Below are 25,298 nucleotides of genomic sequence, written 5' to 3'. Positions count from 1 at the left end.
CTCAACTGTGAGCTTAGTTCTAGCATATCATTTCCTAGATGCTAGTCCACAGCAGAGAAGCTGCGCTGGAGTTCCTGAGCAACACTTCCTTGAACTTATAGGCAAGTGCTTTACACCACGGGGCTGCAGACACTTACTTTATCCCTATGAGGTAAAGCACTTTCCTGTGTTTTCCCTTGAGATAGTGCCTGTGACTTACATAGTTTTCGTGGGCACTATGTGGGAACACTCTTAGTTGCAGGAGGCAGAACTTTATCTTTTGTTCTACATGTCAGAATCTCTGTCCTATACATCTGGGGCTGGGGCGATGGCACAGTGGTTAAGAATAATGGCTGAGTTCAGATCTTAGCTCCCATGCCAGACGGCACACAAATACCTGTAACTCTAGGTCCAAGGAATCTGATGCCTTCTTCTGGCCTTCATAGGTAACCAAACTCATGTGTGTATACACTCCCATAGACAGACAGGTGGACAGAGACAGACAGAGAGAAGGGAGAGGGAGAGGGAGCACAGGGAGAGGGAGGAGAGAGAGAGGGAAGAGAGGGAGAGGGAGGAGAGAGAGAGGAAGGAGAGGAAGAGGTATTTTTCTATACTCCGGTCTTATTTATCATTTTTTTTACTGTATTTCTCATGAATAACAATCTCATTGTCACCTTATTTTTTCATGTGTATATGCATATGTGGTGTGAATGTGCATATAATATACATATTAGCAAGTGTGTAGGAGTGTGTCTGTGCCTGTGCCCAAGGTTGATGATAGGTATCTCATGTTTCTTGTCCTTGTGATTGGGAACTCCTACATGGAGTAACTGAGTATCAATAAAGCATTGAAAGCATTAAAACAGGTCCCCAGCACACCCGTGGGCAGCTCAAAATTTGTGTTTAAATTGCTATCCCATTTATAAAAATAGGGAAGGGATAACATCTGAAATATAAATGCAGGAAGTTTCCAATAAAAAAAATTTGGGGAAAAAATAAAAATGGGAAAGGATAATTCCTGTCCAGTCTGCCTTGGAGACCGTCTCAAGATTTAATTAAGATAATAAACAGGGAAGTGCTTTCATTCAGTGTAAGCTTGTGCGCGAAGCAATAGGAAACAACAAGGCCGTGGGGACAAATGTGGGTGCTGCCATGTCCCAGGTCCCATCCCAGGCCCCAGTTATTTGCTGCGACTTAAGTTATTAGAAAACAGTTCTTTTGTTTTCTCCATCTGTGGAATGGGAAGAGTAACCCTGACCTTGATTGCTTCTGGGGATTAAGGAAATAGCTAGAGCTGTTGGCTCATGAAGCTACAGTGCAACTTTCTTTCTTCTCACTTTACCTTGTCACTAAATCAGATGGTATTGTACTCACTGTCTATTTCAGCCATAGGAACTTGTCACTAAAGTACTGGCTTAAACCATGAGTTACACACTGGATGCACAGGTCAGAGGTTTCTTCGTGGGCTGGACAGTCTTCTCAGCTTTACAGGCTGACTTCCAGCATCCTGGTTAGCGGGATGTGGGGATCATCAGCTTTCATGGCTCCCTCCAGCCTGCTGGCAGACTGGGAGACTGAGGTAGTTCTTTCCTTGCTACCTGGAGGCTAGGGTAGTTCTCACCTTCTAGAGGCCACCCATTTTGCCTGGGTTAGGCAACTGTTCCTCTGGTTTCAGAGCCAACAATGTCTTTAGTGAATGGGCTGGAATTCTTTTCCCACCTATCTTTAGCACCCCAAAGCCTAAGATAATATAAAGTCCATATGCTTGGGTCTGTCATAATTTAATTTGCAACATTCTCTGCTGTGTAATCATATTGTTCCAATCTAGCATAATTGCAAGTTCTAGGGTTAAAGCTGTTGGCATCTTTCTCAGGTATTATTCTTTTGTATTGCAGCAAAAAGATTATCTGTCTGTCTGTCTGTCTATCTATCTATCTATCTATCTATCTATCTATCCATTTATATATCCATATATGTATGTATGCATGTATCTATCTATCCATCTACCCATGTACCATATATGTATGTATGTGTGTGTAACTATTATCTATGTATATGCATGTATGTATCTATATCTATGTATCTATGTATGACTATGTATATTTACATACATGTGCATGTATGCATATATGTATGTATGTTTCTATCTATGTATCTATGTATTATCTATCTATCTATCATTCATCTTTATCTCTCTATAGTTTTGCATTTATTAACAGAACCGGATCAAATATTCAAGATATCTTAGCTTACTGCCTAATGTAGCATGAGATTTTGACCAATGTTAGGTATTGTTTCACTGTTGATGAGTGGAATGCAGCAATCTGTCTTTTCTGCGGGCCTGAGGCCTTTCCCTTCACATTTGTCTCTAACTTCAGCTGAAGCCCGTAGCCCACTCCCTGTTTGGCCAGGCTAGCTCCTTGCTATTTTGTGGCAGGTCTACACCACAGCAATTTCTCCACTAGAGCTTTCTGATTATAGAGAGAAATATTTCTCCTGGCTTCATCTAGTAGTGTATCTAGCACATAGTAGAAGCTCAATACATGTTTGTTGAAAGTAATAATGAGAATCAATTGCACTTGTAAAAATAACTGGTCCAGTGCTCATCAGTTGGAAGCATCCCTTAACATCAACATTGTAGTCCAGGCCATTCTAGGAAGGGGAAAATGTGTGTATACTGATGCTAAGCTATTAGAATAAAGTCTTTATTCAGAGGCTTCTTTTTCTTGCTGTATAGTACTGTTTTTTTATTAATATTTTTATTCAGAAAACAGAATAATGGGCTTCATTATGACATTTAAAAATATATGTATTATTGTATCTAGTTGATATTTGCCACACTTTCATTTTCTACCCTTTCTTCCCTTCTTGCTGGTCCCCCTGTTGTCTCTAATACATTAGGCAAGAGTATAGAGCCTCTGCTTTCATATCACATATATGTGTATAGATAAGAATATATAAATACACATCATATGTCATATATATGCATTTATATATTTAAATCTAAGTTCTAAGAGACCAGATCTTGGGTTCAAACTCCATCTTAGAGAACCTGGCCTAAGGTTGAACACTCTAGTATCAGTTTCCAGGTTATTTCCCAACAAACCTGTGCCTCCAGGTTACAAACCTGCCCCTGGCACTCCACTTCCTAACAACCACCAATCAGGAGGAAGCAAAAGTTAAGTTTTGGGTTTGGCTCCAAGAGCCAGCTAATTGTTTTAAAGGGCAACAGAATTCTGTAATAGCCGCCCGGTCAGATGTGTGCCAGGCTAGACCCCCTCTCGCTTGCTTGCCATTTCCTATCAAACCCTGTCCTGCCCAGAGCTTGGGGCTTCACCCTCCTGCCTTTTCTGTCAAAGATGGCGGTATGGCCCAAGCTTGAGCTTGAATAACAAGGCCCTAGTGTGATTGCATCTGAATCAGCTCCTTGGTGGCCTTTTGGGGCTCACGATTGGACACCACAGTTACACATATACAAGAAAACTTAAGAATATGCTATTTGGTCTTTCTTCTCTGCCACTACCTTGCCTTGCTTCTCCCTCCATTTTGGGCCCTTCCTTCCATACAACCCGGATCTGTTTCATATAATTTATAAATATAAAAAAAATTCTGGAATCTAGAGTCCACGTATTAGAGAAAGCAGATGACATTTGCCTTTCTGAGTCTGGCTTATTTTATTGAATATAATTTCAATTTTCCTTTATTTTTCTGCAAATGACACAGATTAATTAATTTTTCCCTTTTTATGACAAGGTCTCATGTATCTTGGGCTGGATTTGAGCTTGATAAGTAACCGAAGATGACCTTGAAGGTCTTCCTGCTTCTACCTTCTGAATGCTGAAATTACAGTCATGTGCCCTCATGCCAAGTTTATGTGGCCCTGGGAATTGAACCCAGGATTTTGTACATGACAGGCAAGCTCTCTACCAACTGAATTATGCCCATAGGCAATTTTCAATATTTATGTAAACCACATTTCCTTTATTATTGCTATTTTAAAGCTTCACTTTGTATATTCACATGAATGGCACTGTTACATAAGGGTGTTTTCATGCAAGTATATATTGTATGCTGCGTCTATGTGGCTCCTCCCTCCCTCCTCCATCCACCCTTTTCCTCTCACTTGTTTACTTTGTACCTCTAGCTAGTTTCTCTTTTACTTTCATGCCATAATTACACACATGATTTTACATATCTATATAAAATGTAGAATGAAGAAAAACCTCATATTTTGGCTTAATTTACTTAATATAATTTTCTCCAGTTGTATCTATTTTTCTGTATATAATATATCATTGCTCTTCTTTATGGGTGAAAAAATCCCATTACATATTTATTTCATTTTTTTTTTTTTTTTAGTTCATGATGCAGCTGTTGGATATCTGTCATTTCTACTACCTAACTACTGTGATTAGGTTGCGATAAACTCTGGTGTACAGCTGTCTCTGTAGTGTGCTGTTTGGAGTCTTTCGGAGGGGTGTATGCCATCCCCGATTCATGTGCTGATGAGCATGTGGGTTGCTAAAGTGAGACAGGTTTGTGCAGCATCTCTGTGGTACCTTCAGGCACTTCCTAGAGTGGGAGAGGAGGATCCTATGGTTCTTTTAGTTTTCTGAGGGACCTTTTCCGATTCGCTAGAGGCTGCCCCACGTCCCTTCCTATTAGCCATGTAAGGCTTCCTTCACAGAAAGATTTTGAATATGAATATGGGTTGTATTTGTAACATGTCTAAGCCCAGATCGTGTGGAGGAAGGCAGTTCTAAAATAGCTGCAGACTCTTGGTAGCTATTGTCCTTGACATTTATGGTACAGCTTTGCCACTTTCTTCGAATGTATCAAGCAACACAAAACCACCATACTGAAGTACCGATGTACCACGATGTACCAGCTTGGCTTTCATCTCACCTGGTGACTCACAGCAGACTGGACCTCGGTTTCCTCCTCTTAGAGACTTTCAAGTAGCTCTTCTGCCTGATTCTCCATTGTTTGTTTTCCCTAATATGCTGAAGGTTCATTTTCTATTCATTGTATGACATGCTCCCCAATACCACAGGTAGTTAGTGATCAATAATGATTAAATAAGGGCCATGTTCTGGGGCAGCATATGTACTGTTGCTCTGTGTGTGTTAACATTTTCTTTGTTTCAGTTTGTCAACCTGCCCATGTGACTCCATCAGCCAGGAGGCCAGGCACCTCCTGCCTGTTCCTAGATTCCTGAACAGCTGTTTTGAGCTTGGCTGGGCCTTTTGCAATAATTGCTCCCATTCAGGGACTTTGGTCTTTTGATATTTATTTTTAGATTCAATATAGTCTCCATTATTTTAAAGGAACAGTTTTATTGTCTGAAACAAACAACCACCAATGAAAAATTGGAGCCAAATCACAGGCCTCAGGACCCAGATGAGGAATAAAGAAAAATTGTTTATAGTCATAAATGCTTTCTTTGCAGTTTTCCTTCTGCCTATTGGGCAGGGGCACATTTCCTAGTACCGCAGACCAGTGATTAGATATCAGATTATGTCCTGATGTTATACCTGTGCTGCTCTCTGATAGGAGTCTGGAAATTCCAGTTTTCCTCTGGATTCAGCCAGGTTAGGTATGACTATAGATCCTATGGAAGGATTTCTGGGAACTCAGTTTCTCAATGGCTACCTCTTGTTGACCTCCCCTGTACAAGTGCTTTCACACTCAGTAAGTATGGATTTAACACTCAGTGGACTGCACGCTGCAAAGTATCCGAGAGATGAGAGAACCTAACACAGTTCTCAATTTCAAGAAAGACTTGGGTTTATACACAATGTATAAAAAAATTGACACAGTGAAGCTGCATCTCTAAGGAATGTTGGCTGATTAGCAGGAGAGAGAGTTAGGACTTAGTACTGAACCACACATTAGCTCACTGTCTGGCATTTGGTAAGTACCTCATGTGGGTAACATGGCTAATTTGGGAAAGGTGGTATATATAATTAGAAATGTACAAGGGGAGAGGGGTGAAGCCAAACTGTGTCTCTGGTGCCTTCTGCTCATACTTGGAGCAGTACTAGACCAGAGGTGGGTGACAGTTAAGTACTGTGGGTCTATTCACAGGACTCCTCTTGAGGGGTCTACTTTCACCCAGTGACTGGAGCAAGGGAAGCTTGAGCTACAGATGATAGGTTCAGAGGTGGTCCAGACGCTTCTTGACATGGACCCTGACTACCGCCTCACCTCGTACCCAGGCCTTTCCCTTTTCTCTGAGCCATCCCAGCTGCCACAGTGTCAAGCATTTGCCTTACTTTTCTCTGTGTGTGGAATGATCCCAATAAATCTGTTTCCACTGAAACTTTCAAACTACTCTTCAAGACTTAGCACAAGGAACAAGACAATGTGCCTTGGACATTTTGGGCAAGTTTTTCTGCTATACTTTCACAATGGTTGGCCACATGTCTGTCAAATTATTTACTGCTATCAACTATTTGGTTCTATGTCTGTTCCTAGATATAACATTCTGAACTCAATTAAGCACCTTTTGCCTCAGTGGCTTAATGTACTATCTGGGACAAAGCTAATATTTAATGAATATTTTTTAAATAAATAAAGTAGATTTGGTGAAAAACTCTAAGAAAGATATATAATGTTTGTCACCTTATATATAAAAATATCTACCAGGTTACACCAGGCCCAGTTGTCACAAGTAACATTAATGGATCTTAAGGGCTGGCAAAGGAGAGAGAAAAGGCCAAGTGAGCAGAGTCTGAGCCTTCATTAGCAGACAGGAAGAGTAGAAAGGCTGGGATATTTTGTCATAACTGGCTTTATATAGTGACTCATGGAAAAGAAATCTGTCCCAAAAAATTATGTGAACCAAGATTTACCCTTCCTTTCCCCTCTCTTTCAAAATATGAAATGCCAGAGGTCAAGTTTACGTATCATTTTTAAGGAATTACTCCTTCCCCCACTTTTTAATAATATTTGAGTGTATGTATGTTTCTCTGTGTTGGTGTATGTGTGTGCTTGCGCATGTGCATTTGTGTGTGTGTGTGTGTGTGTGTGTGTGTGTGTGTATGTAAACCAGAGAACAACTTTGGGTGTCAATCTCTAAAACCTCACCTCATCCATCTCTTTGAGGCAGTCTCTCATTGATCTAGAGCTCATCAGTTTGGCCAAGTGGCTGGCCAGCAAGCTCCAGAGACAGTTCTGTTTCCATCTCCCTATTGTTAAGATTAGAAGCCTGAGATACCACATTCATTCCTTTTTAATATGGGTCCTGAGGATTAAACTCAGGTCCTTACCTTGCCCAGAAAAAATGTTACCGACTGAGCTATATCTTTAGCTTAATTTATTGTTTTTCTAGCTTTTGTAAGTCATCCCTTCATTTATAAAATAAAATATAAATGTCTTTCCTGTGTCAGGCATTGTTATAAGAACTGAGGATATACCAGCAAGCAATATAGGTCATGCTTCCTGCCCACCTGGAGCCTATAGTCTAGTGTGAAACCCAGGGAATAAACAAAAGAAAAAGTACAGTGGAATTTTGAGAATTAGTCAAATTCTCTCTATCTTTGTCTCTCTTTCTCTCTTGTGTATATATATATATATATATATATATATATATATATATATATATATATATATATATTCATTTGTTTATATTTTGAATGTAGATCCAATAATAATATTTTCTGATAGATTAAATAGGTTTGGAAAAGTAGTAGGAGAGTCATAATGTCATCAGAACTTGTGGCTTGAGCAACCTGAACAATGAAGTTGCCATTGGCTTCAGTGGGATAGGCTGGATAACGAGAATTTGAGGAGATATTAGTCAAGTTTCAGATACTTATGGAAGTTCAGATTGTAGAAAATGCATAGGCAGCCCAACAACCAGTGAAGTGTGGCCAGACATAAAACCGGAGACTTCGCCAACATAGAGACAGTAGTCAAAGGCAGTTACTGGGTGAGGTCACCCAGAATATCAGTATAGATAAATGTGATCTGTCCCCTTTAGGCTTGTTTTGAGCACTTGGTACCTTGAAAACATCTGAAGTATGGCCTAGCTAGTAGAAGTGAATTCCTAAGGGAGAGCATTGAAGGTGACATCTCTGTCTTGTTTGGATCCTGACCCTCTGTTTCAGTGCCAGTGAGAAGTTGGCACCAGGTAAAAACCTGCTGCTGTGATCTCTATACACCATGGGCTAAGCTGTTCACCATACCATCTCCATCACTCTGGATGACATATTTTAAACCATGAGCCAAACCATACCACTTTAACTTTCCTTAAATTGTTTTGCTATGGCAATGAGATAACTCACCAGTGCTGTGAGGAGACCAAGAACCAAGGACTAAACTCTTATTCACTTGGCCAGATCTCAAATTCTCAACTCCCTGACAAAAATAAACACATTAAAGGAGTTCTAAAATTACCAGACCAGGGAACACATTGTCTCTCCACATAAATGCCCCATTGAACACAGCTTTGCAAAGGGCTCTCTAGGCTTTAAGGTGGCCTGGAGTTATAAGGCAGAGAAATTCCCATTTTTTAAAAACTTTATTTTTTAAATAATCATAGGTCCCTGGAAGATTTAAGAGAAGTTACATTAGATTATTTTATGATATGTGGAAGGTAGTTTGGAGAGGGAAGTCAGAAGGAATAAGACAAAGGAACAAATGATTAAAATAATTTGGGAAAATAATGAATTCCTAAAGACAGTAGTTGGGATTGGAAACAAAGTGTTAGATAAAATTAGTGGTGAGAAAGTTTAGAATCTGCATGTTGGATGACTAATTAGAAAATACAGAGAACAAAAATGATTCAATAACAACAGAAAGGTTCTGGCTTGGGTCAAATTTTTTATAATTTTCTGCATCCCTTATAGAGGTCTGATTTTCCTGTGGAGATATGGACAATCATCTATTTATAACATCTATAAGAGAGTAAAGAAGTGATTCTACCCAGAACCAGCCTGGTGAACCAGTGAGTTTGCTGTTGTTACTTATAGGATCATAAATGACTCAAAGACAGCTGTATCACTGGGAAGTCCAACACATCCCATGTGATGGCACCTGAGCCTCTCTGCGCAACCTGCAGACAGCACCATTGAAACTTGAAGTTTTCTCTGAATTGTAAACAGCGTGTGTAGCCTTCAGGAAGGTTCTCATCAGTCTTGTAACTTTTTGAGCTTCCTGAGACTTGTAAGTTTCATTAGCTTCCTAAATCTTGTAAATGTCCATCCTTCCTCCAGGAGAAAATGTTTCAGTTGGCTGGAGCTATATTTATGGCCTCTCTGCCTTTTCTGCTAGATATTACCTTTTCTTCCCTCTCTTCCATGATGTTCCCTGGCCCCTTTAGGAGTGATAGTGGTATGATAGAGGGGTAGTAGTGTAACACAAATGTCTAATTATTTTTTGTAGTTAAGGCTGATTGTTGGGCCACCAAGATTCAGCTTCAGGAGCTTGACTAGTTATGGGTTTTAGTAACAAGAGCTTATTGCAAAGTTAAATTTCCACCTGTAACTAAGGCTGATAGCAATGGTTATATATGGATGTAAAAACAAATGTTTAAAAGGTCATTGATGGAAATCACATTCACTCAATGAAATAATAGCAGTGTCTTCCCCTGTGGGGCCCATGACATCTCTAGCCACAGGTCTTTGCTGATTTACAGTCCCAAACACAGGTTCCCTCCTTTACACTGGGCCTTAAGTACTTTGGACATCAGTTGGTTGTATTCATAACATCTGTGTCACTATTACACCAACAGATACATTTTATCCAGCATGTGGATAGTGTAATATGTCAGGTCCACAAACAAATAAGACTGTTTACGATAATTCTTCATCACTACACTACATACTTTTCAGGCAACACAAAGGCTAGCCAATAGCGAGTGGTTTTCCAGTTCAGGCCCTACTTAAGTTTTCTATATTTTTTTTGTCCTGCATCTTCATCATGTGACATGGCTGTGAGCTAGCCACAGAATAGGGTTGGTGGGATTTGCTAATGTTGCTTGCCTCAGCTAATGTCCAGTAAGAAGCATATCCATGTGATGTCTGCCATGTTTATTGCTAGAGAATAGTGTTCTAGTTCTTATAGGCTCTGGGCTGGCAATGTGGTCACTATATCTCCATCTGATTAAAGGATTAAAAAACCTCAATATACTTTTCTGAAGGGGAGAATGTACCCTAGGGGGGATAACTGTCTACTTTCAAGACAAGTATAGTCATCTTCAAATGGACCACATTACCATTCTCTCCTTATTGCATAGCTTTGTAAATATTGTTTAGGTTTTAAAACCTTCCAGAGACTGATAAGCACAGAAGTTGGCTTTTTGTCATTTTCTCTGGAGACCCCTGACTTGACACAAGAATTGCCACATTTGACTTAGAATTGTAAGGATGGACCTGATCGTTTGCTTTGTTCTTCTCCCCCTTCCTGAGTGCTTCAGTAACTTATGAACCCTATTTGCATGCAGGTCTAAATCTTTCAGATACAACAGAGTCTTCTTCCTACATAAAGACTGTGTCCCATGATAGGGCTCAGCATAACCATTCAAGCTCCATAAACCAGTTCTAATGCTCTTCTGAAATAAATTTATTAACTCTCTGATAAATACAGTGATATGATCTGAGTATCAAACACCACCTGTCACGTGTTTAGCTCTCTCAGGCATGCCCCTCTTTCCTCTATTGCCTTATACTCTCTGATATTAATGGGAACCTCAGTTATTAATACCTAAGCACGTTTGATGACTATATAATCTGGGACTGTGTTTTCCTTTATATTTCCTCATGTTAGGCAGCTTTTGTCTCAAGGGGAATAGGTAGTTGTATTACTCAGTTTATTTATTTCCATAGAACTCAGAGTGGCCCTGCCCATCACCATACCTTTCCCTCTCACGAGCTTGGCTCTTGATTAAATGGTTTTCCCATTATTTCAGTTAGCTCTAAAGTAGGCTATTTTCTGATACTGATGTTTTCCTATGCTGCTTCATGATGAAGGGCCCAATCTGCATATTGAGTCATGGATTTCTCTTTCCTTTGTATTAAAAGTTCAACCAAGGGGGTGTCTTTCTTTACTTTTCCCTTACTTTCCCCCTTCTCACTTCTGATTTTCCCTTGGATCTCAAGTCCTAAGATCCCAGGAAAGCCTCTTTGATATAGATCTAATTGGTATTCTTCTCCCCTTGCACCGTGCCACCAGTAAGAAATGGTAGGTCAATATCACCGTCTCATTTTTCCTTTCCCACTACATTTTCTGCCAAGTCAGCGGCTAGAGCAGAGGACAGCATCTTTTATCCGTTGTGATTCCTGCCTCATTTGGGCAGGTCTGTTTGGGAAGACAGCCCAGCCTCAGTTATGTGCACTATCACTCACTGCAAAGACTTCAATTGCCTCATGGCCTGCTATGCTGCTTCAGAGGTAGCAATGTCTTCTCTATCCATCAGTTATTTGGGGCACCCCTATAGTCATGATCAAGCTACCTTAAACTACTTAGAAGAAGAAGGGCACCCAGGGGTGTTCTTCAAGGACACTTCATTCTCAGATGGCCCGAGTTTGGTTGCGTGTCCTATCATTCAGAGCACATGAGGCGGACACAGTGAGGAGCATACCATCCTGGACCACATAGAGAAAGGCCAGCATATCAAATTGTCTCTGTGGAAACGCCACTGTCAGATCAGTCCAGTTGCACGTCTTAGCAACCACTTGTATCGAGCATGTATCTACTCCTTCTAGACTCAGCTTTGATCCTCTCAGTCCCTGTTTGGGTGCCAGGTGTGTGGCACAACTTTCCCTGAGGAGAAATGAGCAAGTGTCTTTTTACCCCGGTTTCAGCACTACCGACAGGTCAAAGAAAAAATTCTACCCAGGTCTAGTTGGCTGTGTCAACAAGTTCACTGTCCTGAGGACTCTGGTACAAGAGTCAGACTGATGTAAAGATGGTACCCAGGACTTTACATAGATCTTTGTGAGTCCTGATTGGCTAGGGAAAATAAGGGGAAAGGTGCAGGGACCAATCAATAGAGTCTATAAACTTAGGCATTCGCTCCTATCCCATCACTTTATTCCTCAATGAATGGACAAATGAAGGGGTATTCAATGTTGCTTATTTAGATTCTTCTGTTTTGACTACCGGCTGAGAAATTCTTGAATTCTCTTGACTATTGCATTGGTTTGGTAGAAAAAGCACATTTCCTTAGTGTAGTGGAAGTGTGGAGGTATGCACTCCTGAACCACTTCAAATACTCTCTTTCTAGCATTAGTGGTGTCTTCAGAGCAGCTGATTCCAAATGCCAAATTAGGAAGCAACATCAGATTAGATAGTTTAGGGTCACTTGAATGACACACAATGTCATGTCTTCACTGCTAATGAAGTACAAAAGAAAGACCTTTAGCACGAATACTAATGAGTTTTTAAGACAAAAATAGCATGTTTGTAGTGAAATGTTTCTGTTCTCAGATGTCCCTTGTTTCTTTTGAAAGGTTATTTGTAGTATTGCGCTTCTTTGACTTCATTAAGAAAAGTTGGTCCTGTCATTGACTCTGTCCAGTGAGTGTCACAGATTATCTCTGGGTATTAGTCATTAAGATCTGCTGTGTAACTTCCTGTGTTTTCTTCTCTATCTGCCATGGTGATAAGTGATGTTTTAGGTGATGCAGGTTATATAAGCGCTTGTCCCTAAGTGGGATGATGCGGGGATGGGTCTTTGGGTGGCTTGCAGGTGATGAGAAACACACTTTGATTGTTTCAAGCCATCAATCTCTGATGTTATAAAAGTCATCCTTAATAACGCACAAGTAGCCTCAGGTGACCTGCCATCTCTTAACCCAGAAAATCCTACAAAACTGTGCAAATCAAGAAGTCCAAATTTTACGCTCACTTCAAGAATACCCTTGAAATTGCCCAGGCCACTAAGGGTATGCATATTTAAAAAGCCATCACATGTCTGAAAGGTGTAACTTTAAAAGGCAACATTGTGGTATAATGGAGATGTTGGTAGGTGTACCCAGCATAAACAGTGGGGAGGGGATGAGGGGGACACGGGGTTGGTGGCCTAAAAAGAGTGCTTTTTTTCCCCTCTAAATGCGTAAAAATGTAGAGTAATGCCAGACTTAAGGGTTTAGCTGTAGTTTCTCTAGTCATTGAGCGTATCTGTTGAACAAAGGACCTGGGTGCGCTGATGAATTTACAGAGCTCACGGATAATTAACCAATGCATGAGTTCTCCCTGCCACATTGAGATGATCCTGGCTGAAAAGGAACAAATTGTTTTAAAGCCAGAAGAGAAGGCTGCACAGAAGCAAAAGATACCCTGGAAAGGGAACAGAAATGTATGGCATGGATAAATTTAGCACAAAATAAACACAAATAAAAGTTTTAAAAAATACATTTTACCTCTTATTTGTACATTTGAAAACACTGCATATATTTTCTTGTTACCTGTTCATTGTAGACTTTGTAAAGTATGGAAAAATTCACTAAAATGGTCTTCATAGAAATAATCTACACTGTGATCTTGCTTTAATCAAATAACTTTGGCTTTCTGTCTCTTTCTATATATATATATATGTATATATAAAATGTATATATATATATATATATATTTCCTTTTTATTTCATTTTATAACAGCAATCTTAAAATGTTAAGTTTGATAAATAATGTTCCCTGGGGAAGATGTATGAAATATATGTCCATATTAACAATATATTATTTATCATGAAATTATGCAACAAAATAGAATTATGTTTTTTGTCTTTATTCTTTCTTTGTAGTAGATAACATACTAATGAAACATTTGTACTTAGTTTTTGCTTGAATTACTGCTTACAGTCTTTGGATGGATTCCTAGATGGGGAATTGGTAGCCAACAAGCATGTATATTTTTAAGACTTTTGCTACAAATTACCACAAGAAAAGTTGTACCAATTAGCACTCCAGCAGTGAGAGATTGGCCCCCTTACCACTCCTGTTATTAGAATTCCTTTTTAATTCCTATTAGTTTGATAGGTACAAATGTTGTCTTCTTGTCTCATATTTGCATTTCTTTGATTACAAGTGATCTCCATCACTTATTTCCTATGCTTATGACTCATTTTCTTCTGGGAATTATCTAAATGGACTCTTACACCCCATAAACAACAACTGCTAAAAAGACAGCATCACAGGAAGCTTGCAGCGTGGGGCTGTTCCCACAGAGCCCCAACACATGGCTTAGAGGTGTGAGTGTTGAGCAGCCTCCTCCCTCGCTTCTTCCCTCTTCCTAATCTGATGATTTCTTCTCTGGTCATTGCTGCCACATGCCTTGCCTAAGTCTTGGTCTTCCCGCAGGCACACAAAATATTGTTTGTTTAAAAATAGTAACACATATATGTAATGCCTTCTGGCTACTTCCTTTCCCCATCTTCCCCTACCATTTTCCCCCTTCCATCCCTGACGCTTTCTCAGATACTTGTTTTGTTTTGTGATGCATTTAATTCACCCATGGCCATTTTATCAAACTGGCTTCTAGTTGTGGCTAAAACCAAAATTCAGAATTCAGGGGAACAGATGTCATCAAAGTTAATTTTGAGAGCCACAGCATCTCCTGGATCTTCCTCTTTACCCTCTGCTGAGCTCCCGTGGCCTACATGTTGAGGGCTGAGGTCTTCTGCTCTGAATTCACATGGGCAGCATTGCCTGCTGCTCCTGTGTTGGCTCCATACACTGGTCCTGCTGAGAAAGCTTCAATTCCTCTTGCTGGAAGCATCCCTATTTATTTCAGTGACACTGAATGTATCCTCAATTGTCAGTTCCGAGTCTCTAAGAGGAGAGAAGAAAGACTCTAAATTCCGCCAAAGTCAGTGCTACTTTTTAGCTTGCTGAGATAAAAGGCAGACTGAAATGGAGCCAGAGGGACCTGCCCTGCACCCTCTGTATTCACCAGTGCTAGAAGCTCACATCGGTATGTCAGGCAGCAGCTGGCAGACTCTTTCATCATCATTAATTGTCCATGGAGTTGTCATAAGGAGAGGCTAGGATTCAGGTTTAATTACATCTGTATCATTTCTGATAGAGTTCAAGAGACTCTGCTGTTGCAAAACAGGAGTGGGTGAGTGGGCTGGTGATGTGCCAAGGGTGTTCTGTGAAGCAGAAGCCTTGTGTATCCTTTGGAGGAAAGGTGAGTTAGCTGAATTCTGTGATGGAGGAAGACTGGGTATCTCTTCTGAGAAATGAAGGGAGGTTGTGAGATTTATAGGGAAGAGGTGTAGGGGCCTCTCTAGGAAACAAAAATTCATTTCAAGAAACTTGCTTTTAATTAAAAACAATTTTTTCTTGGTGTGAAAAGTAATCTGCTGCCCAACAAAAACTACAAAGTGTTTGGTTTGGGCTCTACAATAGCACCTTACTCCTGCTTCCTTTGTGAAACTTGTCTTTTGCATGACCCTGGGTTTAGTTCTGAAAGCACGAATACAGACTGAGGCTTAGGTAGGGATCATACTGGCTCTGTCTAAAACAAGATCTAAGTGCTGCTTAATGGAAACGGTATAAGAAGGGGGTTGGCTGCTGTGTCATTTGTTCCTTGGTTCAGGAAAATGGGTCAGCCAAGGTGAACAGTCATCAGCATACTTAATGACAGTGCCCTCTGCCCCACTGAGCCACTCATGGTCTCATTTTGATGTATGTCTTCAATGGGTTCTTCCCTGAGTACTTCCAGACCTTGGTTGAACAACACCTGAGTGTGCACATGAAGATAAAGCTTTGGCCCCATGTTCCACATCTCTCCATCAGCACACAGATCTTAGGCTTATGAACATTAGCCATGTGGCTCCAGTTTAATTCTCTCTTCCTGAAAGAAAATTTAAGACCATTTTAGAAGCTACTTCTTGTGGCATTAAACAGATCGTAAGCATTGCCCATCTAGCTCTGGGTTTCTCAAATGGACACATTGAATGCTGTGCTCATAGCTGGGGAGAAAAATTTACTTCAGTCTTATTTTTTCAGCTCTTAATGTATTTTAAAAGTACTGGATCACATGACTGAAACCTGAAAAAACTAAAACTAGTGTGTTTGTGTGTGTGTGTGCACGTGCATGTGCACGTGTGTGCATGCTTGTGTGTGCACGCTCATGCATGTGTGTATTCCTCACAACAGAAGAGGTTTGCACACTCTAAACCCCCAGTACCATTTCTCTGAAGTTAGTTTGTGGCCTTCATTCAAACTCCAGAACGAATCTTTCCTTTGGATTCTACAGCCAGGAAGAAAACTCACAGGGCTAAGTTTGGAAGAAAAGAGGAAATCAAATTTGGAGCTTTCGGCATTTGTAATGTAGGATGACCCAGAATAGATCTGTAAGAGGATTAGAATGCAGCATGAGGCAATTGCTACCCCAAAGCTTACATGTGATTCTGTGTTTCCTAGAGTCAGAGACTCTATATTTGTCCCTTTGCTCTGCAATGCCAAGAACAGGGTAGATGCTCAATAAACATGATCTCACTGTGGGAAGTATTTGTTGGACACGCTAGAGAACTTTCACAGTTTCCATATGCCTTGGTGGGCTAACATGTTAACTGAGATGTGAGGAGAGGAGGAGGTGTGCAGTGTGCCACATGAGCTGCTGAGATCACTCTGGGTGGTGGAGCCAGCTCAGCTCCCCTCCAGAGGCCAAGCCTTTTGGGTGCCAGGGACTAGTTCCTAGAGCATCCCCTTTGAGAGGGGAGTGATTAACAATTTCCTCTCATGTCTTTTTCTAAACCCTTTGCTTTTCTGTTTATGCCAGAGTAACATGGACACTAGTCACTTCTAGTTGTGTAACACGTGTCAGGAAAGCAACTAAGGTGATTGGTCCCATGTTAGAGGGTAAAAATCAAACCAAACCAAGCAAACCATAATTTTTTTATGATTTGAGCTCATTCTAGGCTGGAGACCACAAATTGGGAAAGGAAATGAGGATTGTCTCAACACCTGGTTGTCTTTTTTGTCAACCCAACATTTCTCACCCCCCTGCCACATTCTACCTGGCTGTTGGGATCTTACTAGGGAAATCACATAATCTGGTTTGCATATGATGGACCAGTGTTGGTTGCCTGGGCCTCCTTATTAATGATTCTTCTATGTATCAGTCAGTTCTTTGGAGGAAAAACTTAGCATCTAACCTATGCATATAGTAGTAAACTAAAATAAATAAATAATATACATATTTATTGTTTATATGTTATATATAATGTATGTTACTGAGAGCTATTGAGACATTGATTTATCATATGTGAAATCAATCAACCAACCAACCAACTAACCAATCAACCAATCAATCTATATGAAGATCAAAAATTTTGGGGTGAATAGGGGGAACTAAGGGGAAGTGAGAAGATAACAGAAAGGAAAATGGAGTTGAAAAAAATCAAAATATCTATTTTCTTTCATATGCATACCTGAAATTACCTGTATGTACAAAATCTTACGTTTTTATGATGAGGAATGAGGATTATTTGGGCAGCCAAGCAGGGTGAGAGGTAGTAGGTTTAAGAAATGGAGGATTAGTACAACAATTTTATGTATGTGTGTATATGATAATGAAACACATTATCTTATATATCAACTAAAAATGAAAACTTAGATGTTGGCCAGGTGTGGTGACATACTCCTTAAATACTGGGAGAGGAGGCAGAGGCAGTAGATCTCTGAGTACTAGGACTAGCCTGGTCTACACAGCAAGTCCCAGGCCAGATTGAGCTACACAGTGAGACCTCTTAAAACAAAACAAAACAAAACAAAACACCCCACAAAAGCAAATATCCAAGCAAAAAACTCAAATAAACAAGAAGCATAGGCAAAAAGAACCAAGATTTAGATATTGATATATTTTAAGGAATTGTTTCATGTGATTTGAAATTTGAAATTTGTAGGTCAGTCTGGCAGTAGGAAAACTCATGCAGACTTTCTATGCTGGTCTGGAGACAGAATTTCTTATCTGGGAAACCCTGGTTTTAATTTTTAAAATCTTCAGCTGGATGAAGAAGTTGTACTCTATAGTGAGGCTAATTTTCTTTTATTTTTATTAAATTAAACTGATGGTCAGTGATATCATATTATGCAGTCCATTCACGGTAACACCTTGCCTGATGCTTTTCCAGATCACTAGGTTCTTAGAACTGACACAATGCGACCCTTCCCAGTCTTCTCCTTTATGAAGCCTCTATGTAGAAATGAATTTCAAGCTGCTCTAGCCATTCTGACCTTCTCAGTAGGCACCACAAGGAAATGAAGACAAGAACAAGTAATGTGTGTGTGCGCATGAAAATGTGTGTACAAGTGTGTGCAAGTATATGTGTGTGTGTTTGTGTGCGCACATGCATTTGGAGGCAGTGGGCGGAGGTGAAATTGTGTGATTTTTCAGACAGTGCCTTGGTTTGGGGCCTGAATATATCCTCGAGTCAAGCCCTGGGACTCACACCAGATGACTTGCCGGATGGTCCTTAAACTAACTAGCAGTGTGAGTGTTGCTGTTGGCACCATCCTTTTTGATGAAGGCATTTAAAATAAGGTTTGAGGAAATTAGGATGTCAAATAATACTATTGCTCTTATAAAACCTATATTTGAATATGTATTAAAAGGTAAGCAGGCTTGAAATTTCAAGTAGAAAGAAAATTTTCCTTTAAGTCATTACAGAGGACTAGAAAAAAGCTTTAAGCCTTTGAAAAGTTTAGAATTTTGAAGAATTTATACCTCAAAAGAACCTGAGTTACATTTATAAATATGTAGAGGTTAGGGTAATATAATAGGGGCTGTTTCAGAGGCCCATTTAGAGAGGTTACTGTCACATAATTAAAGTAACTTCATTCATAATCAATTTGAAATTCTGTCTCCAGAAAATGGTTACTATGAGATATTCATAGACAAATCAGAAAAAAAATGAGCATCCAAAGCCATTATTGAAGAGGAAGAAAAGTGACAAGAGATGTAATGTGGTTAGGGCAGCAGATTCTCAATAGATGGGCCTGCATTCTGGCCAAGTAAATTATGAGTCAGGAGGCCCTCGGGTGGGTGTTGTACACTGTACTTTCTTCACTAGTGAATTGGCCTCTGTCTCATAGAGCTGTTGTAAAAATGTTAGCAATGCCTTTGGCATGTGGCATGTGCTCAGCAAATGCTAGGTATTATTATTCAATCTAAATTTATTTTCTTAGGCACATCATGAGTCATAGGCAAATATTTCAAATTAAGAGACTATGAGAAGAAACTAGGCAATTTAAGGTGTCCACAGGAAGTAAGGCCTCCAGACTGAGCAGTGCTGTGCTTTTGATCAATCACAAGAAAAACAATAGATTCCATCTTGGACATAAAAGAAACAAAAAATGCCCACCAAAGTGCTAATGTCCACAAAAGCAGTCACTTTTTTTTTTAATGGCTCTATTTTGCTGTTGTTGGTTAATGCCCAACCAAAGTTACTAAATTTTTTTGTTTCCCTCTTGGAGAAGAAACTGCTTGCTAAGACTGTCACTTTCTGATCATTCTGCTTTATTTAGGCACAGATGTGTGTAGGGTTGACCATTATTAGCTTAATTCTTTGGTGACCTTTCTTTTGGGGTCTTCAGTTTCCTCCAGCTAATAAGAGAGAGAGAGAGAGAGAGAGAGAGAGAGAGAGAGAGAGAGAGAGAGAGAGAGAGAGAGAGAGAGAGAGAGAGAGAGGGAGAATGAGGATGATGGAAGAAGTTTTTTACCCAGCATTTTAAATGTCCACAATACTGTTGGCTAGGAACTAAAAACTGCATCCGAGGATGGGAGAGTCCGGAGGGCTTAGTTTGCCATCTGATTTACTAAGACGTAATTAGAGAAGATTTCTTTGTATCAGGCAGGTTATATAAGATGCTTGTCACAAGACTGGTATGTGGCCATCAGATCAAGGCTAAAGCTTACTATATATTTGAATCTGCATTAATTTGACAGCAGTGGAAACTTCTTTCAGCAGAATGGCACCAGGTCTACCAGTGCAGGCAGAACTAGCTCTTGTTTCCTGAGGTCAGATGCTAAGGGGTTAATGATAGTTTTATGATTGTTTGATATTTTCGTCACAACAGGGTCTTTCCTGATAAATACCTGGGGTCATAAAACACCCATTTCTTTGCCTAAGCTACTCTAACTTGATATAATTACCCTCGACAGGTTTTGGTTTTCCCATTTAAGTTTAAATCAACAAAACAGCTCCTGTTATGTCCTCACTTACAGACTCATTGAGTGTTTATTATGAAAATAAGCTCCCAATGGTTTGGGACTTTTACAGAACAAGAAAGCATCAGTTAATGAGAAATTCATTGTATAGCAACAATTTGTATGTGCAATAAAATGTCCCAAAGTAACAGGCCACAGTAACACCAGTCTGTTTCCCTTTAATGAAATGAGCTCCAGGTAAGGTGGACTACATGAGTGGTTCAATGCTGTGAGGAAGCAATGCTGAGAGGAATGCTGATGGTCAGACTAGATTAGTCTGACTATCTAAGGTTTAGGATGCCAAGAGGACTGAGGTCTGCATAGTTTGGTTCTATTGTGGGCTGTGATAGGTGGTCAGTGACCTCCCATCACAGTTTTTTCTATGATTTTGCAGCTCAGGTAATGGTAAGTTGGACCAGATAATCATGATGGTTCCTTTCAGGTCGTAGCCTTACTTGCTCTTCTGATATTTATCATATCAATGAAATGGCTTATTTGTTGTTCTTCTAAAACCTTTTACTGGTGTGGGCCTAAGAAGAAAAGAAAGTATTTTAAATTTAATGTTTGAGTTTTAGAAGCTCATCTTTTGATTTTGTACAGTAGGAAGAGTTATTTGATGGTGATGTTAGAAAAAGACAATCTTGACTTTTTAAATTCATTTTCAGTTAAAAGGGTGTAAGAAACAACAGCCTTTCATATGAGATTTTTATACATAACTAACATTATTCTTTCTTTTTCCTCATTTTTCTTTCTTCCTCATTTTCCTCATACCTCCCTCTTCACTTGGCCTCTTCCTCCCCTCAAACACCTACTCTTCTGCCTTCTTGTCAAATAGTTAGGAGTAGAATTTACATATAAGAGAAAATGTAAATTCTTGTCTTTCTTCTAGTGCCTTTCCCAACTTCCACTCCTCCAGCTTTACACCTTTCTTTCCCCTTCTCGGTTCTATTTCCAGTTTCATGGCCTTTGTGCACATAAATTTCCAATGTAAACACCCACCCTAAACAATATTAGCATCTGTCTGTCTGTCTGTCCTGCCTGCCGCCTATGTTCATGCTCCAATTCATCAATCTATCCACCATCCATCTAGACTTCAAAAGATAAGCTTGCTTTGTTCAAAATACATATTTTTGGGTTTAATCACGGTCTAAATACATTCGAATTCCCTTGAAGAACAACTATAGTACATTTCTCACTTATGCCTCAGATTGAGAGCTTTTTGAAACAATAGCTACCATTCAGTGACTCGATTAAATCATGAAATTTCCTCACTTGTGGAAGCAGAAAGTCAACAGTTGCTCTGTTTGCCACACAGCTCTACTGTGCAAGTAAGAAAATGAACTCATACCCCAAAGCCCTGGGATGAGTGAGACTGGTCTGTAAACACGATCCCACGTTGGTACTGCCAGGGTGGCAGGCAATTAGAGTCTTGAAGAGTCCCACCCTCTGCTTTTGAATTTCCTCAGAGTATGATATATTTCTTACTTCGCTTGATATGTGTCCATGGTAGCTTCAAAGTACATGTGAAGTTGACTATAAGCAGGATTCCATTTGAACAATTGCAGGTTTTGAAGGGGGGGAAAACCCAGTGTCTCTTCTGTTGGCCAGGGACGGAAACCAAGCTATTAGCTCTAGGTCTATGGAAAGGAGGAACAAAAAAAAATCACTTTTCATATTGTGCAATCAACCCTAAATCAGGTCAATCTCTCCTTCATTGCTGGCTAATATCCAAGGCACAGGGAAAAGCTGATGTTTTTGTTTAGAATGGATTTTTGCAGTGTTTATAAGCCAAGTCTCCTTGAAATTTTCATTAGGAGGATCATACAGTTCATCTCTTGTCCTGCCCTTTATCCTTTCTGCCGGAATAGTTGAGTGATTTTGAAAATTCTCCCTAGTTTAATTGATTAGTAAGGAGAATTATTTTTGAAAGTCACCTTCTACAAGGCAAAACTGAGACTGACATCCAGTTCAAGTTCTGTGACTTTGGTTTATGAAGCACAGGGAGCAATGAGAACATGGTTTCCATTGCAGTTTGACTGCATGAGAAAGAAGAGGTAATAAGTATTCATTGACAGGGTCCAACCCTTTACTAGGCACGCAAACCCTTTATGTCACTGAAGGTTGAGAATTTGTAATCCTGTAACATACATATTCTTTTACTGAGGTTCAAGGAGCTTTCATGTTAGTGGTTGGTGGAGCCAAGATTATTTGTGTAAAATAAATCACACAGAAAGCTAATAACTTATCATGCTAATTATTTATTACTGCTCACAACTCCATGGCCAGCATCAGCTTGCTCATACATTTATAGACATCTTGCCAGTTGGCTGCTGTGTATGTGTGTCTATCTAATGGGCCTTACTTATGGGTCTGCAGGTTGGCAGGATGGTTGGCTACTACTAGAGAGATGAAGGTATGGCAGATTGTACTTTCTAAAGATGGTTTCACACATACACACACACACACACTCCATGTATTCTTTTTGTAATGACATTAAACTTTTAAAATATATGTCTCTTTAAAATATATTTATTTTATTTTTAAAGATTTAAGTGTATGTGCCCTGTGTCTGAGTATTTACATGCACACATACCTGCTAATGCTTATGGAGGCCAGAAGAGGCTATCAGATCCCTTAGAGTTGTATTTATAGGTGGTTGTGAACTGCCTGATAAGATGGTAGATACTGAATTGGTCCTTTGGAAGAGTAGCAAATGCTCTTAACTAATGCAGTATCTCTGCAACCCTTCATCTATCTATCTATCTATCTATCTATCTATCTATCTATCTATCTATCTATATTTGTCTTGAATCTGGACAAGTCTCTGCAACTGCCTTGATTAATAGAAAACTACAGAAGCAATGCTGGATTAAGTCCTAGGCTTAACTTTGAGAATGCCCAGCTTTTATTTTCCTCTGTTTATGATATTGTGGTTGGAACTCACCTATAATGTGTGGAAACTGAGTAGCTTCACAAAGAGGATATAGTTAGAGGTCCAACTAATATTCCAGCTGAGATCTCAACTGAAGACAAGTACAACCACCAGATGCAAGAGCAACTCAATGGCCAAATAAGCCTTCAGATGATCCTGCTTCAAGATGCCAAGTAATTCCCAGTGTTATGTCACTATAGCATTTGAGATTCCCCAGCACATGCCAGGCAAAGCAGACATGAGCTCTCTTTGCTAGGCATGTTTAAATGCAGGTTTGTAGCACAAAAATAACTGTTGTTTTGAGCCACTGGGTTTGGGGTGACTTGTCATATGGTAATAGATTTGTAAAATAGAAGCTTGTGTGGTTCATATTGCTTGGCAGGCTAGACTGAGTTTTCTTGCAAGACTAGAAGAAGGGAAGTTGAGAAGTGAAAGAGGGAGAGAAAAGAAAAGAGAATGAGAGAGTGAGAGAGAGCACAAGAGATAGAGATGTATGTATGTATGGATGGATAGATGGATGGATGGATGGATGGATGGATGGATGGATGGATGGATGGATGGATAGAAGCAGCAGCATAAAGGTTTGTTGAAAACTTGGCTCAAAGTGGCATATACTATCTTTTTCACTGAATTATATTATGCAAGCAAATTGGAGGCAGTCTGTGTTCAAGAGGAGGCCTTCCTTTTTGATGAAGGATCTGAATGTCACATTGAGAAAAGTTTGTACAAAGAAAGGATTAAGCCTTGTAGTGATTTTTTGGAACCTATTGCATTATGATACTTCCTAAAGCCATGGAGCAATCAAGTCAACTAGATAGGGAAGTAGCATTTAAAAAACCCCCAAACTGTAATGACTATGTCTTATACAAAAAATCTATAGAGAGTATATTTTATAACCTTGCTTAAATATACACATAATATAATGCATTATCATAAATGTGTTTTAAATTGAGTTACTGCACACAGAGTGATAATGTTTTCTCTAGGATTCATAGTCTATCCAATAGCAACAACAGCAAACAGACAGACAAACAAACTAACAAACAACTCGGTCCCAAGCAAGGAACACCTCCTTTTGAGTTGTTGGTCAAGTGTGTCCAAGATACTCTCAATACAGGCTACTGCCATTTCTCTTGGTTGCCTCCCAGGATTTGAAGGTAAGACCTCATTGTTGAAGACACTTCACACTTCAATCACAGAACTTAGAGAAATTCAGATGGTACTAACTTAGAAGCCTCCTCCCTTAGGGTTAGTTTTCATAGTGTCAAAAGTATGATGCATATATATCTCAGCTCCTTGACTGAAGGCTCAGGGACATTGTGGCATAGAGGGTAGAAATAGTGTAAAAGTTTGAGGACCAGGAAAACTGCTTTGAGATAGAATCTCTAGACCCAATGATACAGATGAAACATGCATGAAATCTCAACAACACAATGACCACACTCACTGAGATGCTAATGTGGATGGAGAAGGTTTTTACAAGTTCCCTGGCCTAGATAAAGTACCACAGGCAGTCATTAGCTGCTGATGAAGGGTGAACCAGTTCTCCTTAGATGCTTGATAAATTTTCTAGACCTTTTTTTTGTTTTGACATGAGGTTACTCTCTGTAGCCTTGGCTGTCCTAGAACTCTCTCTGTAGACTAGGCTGTCCTCCAACTCACAGAGATTCATCTACCTCTTCTTCCCAATGCATGGGTTAAAGGCATGCATTAACACCTCATTCCACTAGATTTTCTAATCTTAAGTAATCAGTGCTAAGCACATGTATATGCATGCAACAGTAATTGGACTCAGAAGGTGTGTTTATGTGTATAAAGCAATAATAACTATAAAAGAGGTAATATGTGGAGGGAGTGGTGAGTGGGGCATGGGGGGAGTTGGAGAGAGAAAAAGAGGATAGAAATGATGTACACAATATTCTTAAAATTCTTTAAAAATTAAAATTATAAAAATGAAACAATTCTTAGTTTTGGATAAGTTTAGATGTATACAATGTTTATGTGAAAAGGCTTTTTGATATCGGGAAAATATTTGAGAAAGCCCATAGACTTGATTCACAATGTAGGCTTGGTGACCCTTGGGGATGAGGTGGAGAACACAAGGCACACATCAAAGCTTTGTTTACATATATTTATTTATTTCTGGGTCTGGGATCATGGACAATCTTATCAGAAGGTGGTTAGAATAGCTAGCATCAAAAAGCCAGTTTCATGTCACAGACTATATGT

The sequence above is a fragment of the Micromys minutus genome, assembly GCF_963924665.1.
Source record: "Micromys minutus genome assembly, chromosome: 1".
NCBI lineage: Eukaryota > Metazoa > Chordata > Mammalia > Rodentia > Muridae > Micromys > Micromys minutus.
This window is presented reverse-complemented; position numbering follows the sequence as displayed.